The sequence below is a fragment of the Pararge aegeria genome, chromosome 17 (genome assembly GCF_905163445.1).
Source record: "Pararge aegeria chromosome 17, ilParAegt1.1, whole genome shotgun sequence".
Taxonomy (NCBI): Eukaryota; Metazoa; Arthropoda; class Insecta; order Lepidoptera; family Nymphalidae; genus Pararge; species Pararge aegeria.
The window spans coordinates 14,271,879-14,277,878 of NC_053196.1; positions in this window are offsets into that span (position 1 = coordinate 14,271,879).

Consider the following 6,000-nt stretch of genomic DNA (forward strand, 5'->3'; position numbering starts at 1 on the left):
CCTAACTTTGGTAGAAAATTTGAGTGTAGGCCCGATATCGAGTGAATGTACGGGCAGGATGTTATGTTGTTTGATTCCGTAGACTCATAAAGCAATAGCAACAATCGCGGTTAATTTGCTGACAGCTTTTGAAGAGTTCCTTTGTCTCCCTCCGAAACTCTTCATCAGATCTAATGGTAAACATCGTAAGGAAACCGGCATGGCTGAGAGTTCTCCATAATACTCTCAAAGGCGTGTGGAGTCCACCAATCCATAATGGGGCAGTGTGGTGGACTAGGGCTTAAACCCTTTTCACTGCGGCAGGAGATCCGACTCCGAGCCCTGTTGTGGGCCGGTAATGGGTGGATATGATGATTGACGACAGAGTTATGCGCGAATATACATTTAAAAAAACATTCGAATTGACATCATCCTCCTTTTTGAAAGACGTCGGTTAACAATAAAAGATATATAACATTATGTATTTATTTACCAATTCTGCAATCCATTGTTGTTTGAAGGCTCCTTTTTTCAGAACGTCAGAGCACTGTTTCAGTGAGCTCGTTAACTTTCCCTGTCCTATCGCCTCGCTGGTTTTATACTATCTTTTAGACATTATCTGCTTCCGTTTGATTGTGCGAAGGTTAATAAAACAAATGAACAAACGATTAACGACCTGGATTTTGAAGTTGTTGGGTTAGCACTCGCAATAAATGGGTGAAGTGTTTAGCATTCAGTATTGTAGTAGGTACAATAGTCCGGTTTTATATTTTTATTGAAAGTGTTTTACCAACACTTGCGGAAAAATCATATACGAGTATGTATTCAGATTTTTTTTTATTTCACTACAAGTTAGCCCTTGATTGCAATCCCACCTGGTGGTAAGTGATAATACAGTATAAGATGGTAGTATAAGACCGGACCGGTACCGGGCTAACCTGTTAGGGAGTATGGCAGTCACACCCCTTATAGTTCAGCGACATCGCACCGGAACACTAAATCGCTTAGCGGCACGTCTTCGTCGTTAGGGTAGTAACTAGCCACGGCCAAAGCCTTTCACCTGGACAGACCAGAGAAAATTCAGAAACTATAAATTCCCAAATTGCCTCGGGACCTCCTTAATACATTCATAGTGCTCACCATTGCGCCACTGAAGTAGTCCAAGATAAATGTGCTATTAAATAGAAATTTAATAGCAAATATCCTTACTTATATTACAGATACGAAAGTTTGTTTGTTTGTTTCTTTATCTTCGCTTTACGCCCTAACTAAGTAACCAATCGGACGGAGAGTAACATGCCTATGTCACTTTCTATCCCAGTTAGACAAACTGTTCCCAGAGTATTTGTAAAAAAACCGTAACAAACGCAGACGAATAACGTGGGCAACAGTATGCTGAGTGCGAGTTACACACAAATTTGCGAAAGGCTTAACCATCACGTAAATCGACATAACGCCAAACGCGTTTAGCAATAAGGGAAGGTGAGTGTGAGTTACCATCGAAGCAATTATTACTAATAGCTGTTTTATATATTACTCGTTGTACCCTGCCACGCTTCGCTGTGGCATATTTTTATGGAATGGTTGAGAAATGAGAAACAAAACAAAGAATACACTACATATAAATAGATAAAAACAATCCTTGATGCCGATTATAAATCATGCTAAAATTTCAGCTCGATCGGTGCAGAACTTTTGAGTTTTTGATGCATACACAAACCAACATAACATTTTTATATATATAGATGTATTTAAATAAACCTTGTGTAACATTTGTTTTTCATCGGTTACATTACGTTACGTTAAGATTATAGTATCCAAGAACGTTATATTTTTCATTAGGTGTTTTTACCAACAGTGTAAGTCAATATCAAATATCGTGTTTTCAATGAAATATTATTATTATTATTTTAAGTTTCATTTTAATAGCACATTTATCTGTAAAAATATTGAAATAAACTTTTGCACCTGTAAAATTTGTGTTTTGTCGGTCACACTAAGTTAAATTAAGATTACACTAAGAACACAGGATCAAACAGTCAGTTTGTCTGGTGGGAGGCTTTGACCGTGGCTAGTTACCACCGACTAGACGCTAGTATCGCCACCAGACCAGACGACCACACTCCCGGCGAGCTAAGAAGGGGATGTCGACGTAGGCACGGAAGAAAACACCGATCCGAACCTATAGGCCCGCGCAATGAACGAACCTAGGTTGACGCTCAAAAACAACACCGGGGAAACAAAGAAAAAGAGCTGTAAATTCAGCAGGTCATTATATAAACTTAATCACGTGAATCCCTGCGTGAAAAATTTAAATACATAGGTATACTTACGGTAGCCTCACAATATATTTATAACAATATAGTGTTTGTAAGACAACATAATAGTATATAAACAGTCGACTTTCAGGAAATGGTCATAAATTAGTGACATCTGCATATCGTCTGCGAAAAGTATAGAAGTCATTTGTGGGATTGGGTAGGTATACGCTTTTATAATATGTTTGCAAAGGTAATTTTGGACTTACCAATGCATAAGCTTAAAGAATATGTTAAAACACATTTATTACAGCGAGGTTACTATACAATTGATGAATTTCTTAATGATAAGGTTGCTTGGAAGCATCCGGCTCCGCTTTCATCTCTCACAAAATAGAAGAATGAATGTTAAAATGTAAAATGTATATTGTTGATGTTGGAAGAGAGCAACTGGTGAGTTTCTTGCGGGCTTCTTCTCGGAAGATCTGCCTTCCGAAACGGTGGTAGAGTCACTACAAACACACAGACTTGACGTTTCAAAAGTGCTTATAGGTATTAGGCCTACTTGAAATAAATGAATTTTCCCTGCCAAATTCAACGCGGGGGGGGAGGCGATGCCTCCAGACCGACCAGAGATAACCCGCTGGAAATCTTTACACTAGGCACTCACTTTAAATTTTTGTGTGGACTGAGGGACGAGGTGTACACAACTAAACTACCTAGTAGGTACAACTGAACCTTATTGACCAAATTTTATGCGAATGGTATTCCTTCTCCCACCTCACCACATAATCCATTGTTAAGCATCTTCCTACCCAAGTAATTTGTAATTTGTATTTCGCACGGGGTCTATCAGTAGACAGCTTTTGGTTACAGATGTAGAGTGAACAACGTACCTACTGATTTATATCTCTGATCACGTAGTTACATTTTAATATTTAAAGTGCCTACCTACCCGGGTCCTAGGTTCTTCACCTATATCCTAGGTTTTTTTTGTTAACATTTACTACAGTTACATAAATTATAAAGTAGATAATATATTTATGTAGTATATATAAACAAAATCAGTGATGATTTTATGAATATTTCATGAATCAGTTAAATTTAATATCTCGCTGAACCACACAGCCAGTTTGATAGCGAATTGGCACAAGAATTTTATTGATAAACTACAACTAACAGTCCGTTATGAAAAACCATCCTTTTTTTCCTTTCATTTATTTATAAGGGCTCCTTCACTGACCTTTACCTTCTCACTAAGCCCGTATATAAGCGACGAAGAAAGATAAAGAGGTTTTTATACCTGGACGTAAGAATTTCGTCTGCAAGATATAGTTTCCGGTAAACACTGTCGTGTTAAGATTTATTTATTTCAAGTAGGAGTAATTGCTATACTTCACGAAAAGTAGGAGAATCTGTTGTAATGTAACTTATAATTTTTTCAACGTTAATTCTCCACACCAAACAAATCTTCGACAATGTAGGTCGAACGATCTTCTCATCATGGGACCCGTGCTCTGTAGTGGGCCGGTAATGGGTTGACATGATGAAAATATACGAATTCGAGAAAACTAAATAAAAAAAACTCAATGCCACGCTAAACCGTAGCCTTACTTAGTTCCGTCTAGATAACTCAGTTTGATTTTTATGATAAAGATTGCACAATTTTTTACAATTAGCTAAACAAATACACTGTTACGTACAGTTACAGTTTGTTTGTTTTGTATGGTGAGAGTTTGCAGCGGCGGCAAGTTTCCATCCGACATCCTCTCTCTCTTATAGTTTCGGCTTCTTTTTACTTACTCAACCTTAGCGCCGCCTTCAACAAGAGGAGTCATATACGTATCCTTCGCGACCCTGACGATCAGATTACTACTGTCAAAGCTTCCTATCAACTAGGATTACGTCCCCGCCTTCTGACGACATCCGGACGTGTGCTCACACCAAGGCCCCGGAGGCGTGCGGACTTAATCACCGTACGAAACCTTGCACAGCAATCGCCGCCTGAGCCCAGGTTTGAACTCTCCGTGGCAGAGCCTCAGTCTCTCTCCGTTAACAACTCTCTCTCTTCTTCTCTTCATTAGGGATAGTTAGCTAAACACAAACAAAAAAAACAAATGTTGCTAGTAACCACCCAACCGACAGAGCAAGCAGTCTTTAGAGCAAGTACTCCATTCACGCATAGCACATGCATCCGCGAAAAGTAAGCGTTCTAGTACGATACGAAACGGATCAGGGGCATTGGTTTAATATTTAAACTGCCATTCCCTTGTACTTGTAGTGGAATAAAAAGCATCAGCGACCTTGGGATGATGTTCTAAACTTTAAACTTTAAATTAAGATGTAGGTGATTTAAGATTCAATGTTAAAGATTTTAAGCTTTACTTAATCAATAAATTGCCTGTAACAGATTAAATTTCTATCCCAACCGGTCCCACGGGGACGGGTTTGCCCATAATTCAACGCTCAGCAGACGGGTTTGTGATCCCAGTAGATAGTAGTAGCGCAGAGGACAATGCTGCCCTTTCTCCTTTATATTCCCTCAGTCGCCTCGTATGACACCTGCAGGAATAGGAGAGGCGGTGAGTGGTGACAACTGTATCTATTCCGATCTACCACTTTTCAAGAACTGTTGGATCTAGTTCCCCCCCTCACCTTTTTACCTTCGAACCGCGAGGCATCGCTACGTGAGTACCTTCAAATCAAGAGTGAATAAGCATCTTCTAGGCAAGCGCGCTCCACCTTAGGCTGCATCTTACCATCAGGTGTAATTGCAATCAAACGCTCGTCTATAAACATTAAACAAACAATAATTAAAACCACCGTCACGACACAGCTTAACTTTACTTAAGTTACTAAGTAAACCTGATTTCATTATTTACTCTCCCATCAGTTCTGCTTAGTTAAGTACAAACTATATAATACGCGGGTCGTAAGAGATTGTAATCTACGAGTTTAGGCCGTGTCACGTTAAAAGTTCTACGGGTAACTTTTCCACCCTACCGACAAAGACGTGCCGCTTAGCGATTTAGTGTATTACGTATCTTGCGACAAGCATGCGACAAGTTTGCGAAAGGCGTAAATCTTGCAATCACTGCTGTCGAACGTCACTTTTCCATACAATAAATAAACAGAAGTTATGTTTGACAGCAGTGATTGCAAGATTTACGCCTGTCGCAAGCCTGTCGCGAGATACGTAATACCCCTGCCGGTGTAGTAAAGGGCTAATTTGTAATGAGAAAAAAAATATCGGCTACGCTGTGAAGCCTCGCATAAGAAACAAAGGCCCTCCAGGAACGTTATCCTGCTGCATAATCGCTGGAGTGGTCAACCATTTTAGATTGGAACATCACTTACCACCAGGAGATTGCAGTAAAGGGCTAACTTGTAGTGGTTTCAAGAAATATTTAGCCTTTTAATGTCCGCTGCAGTAAGACAACAATTCCAAATAGTTCTGTGCCATGGTGTGCTTTTTTAAGTAGCAGAACTAGAGGGAATTAATCGCTGCTCTAATGCAGGACAGTTCGTAACCTTTACTTTTAGTGCAATAAAAAATATATCAGCGCCCTTTTTACTTGACGCACACAAGCAAGCTTTTTACTTGACGCACAATGCAATTACTCACGTAAACTCGTGTTTACTTAATTGTTGAGGTCAGCGCAAATTGTACACAAGGCTCCGATGATCAATAAGTATCGCGGTATCTTTAATTATCGATAAAAGGATAATAATGTTTTTATCGCGTTTAACACATCGATAAGTG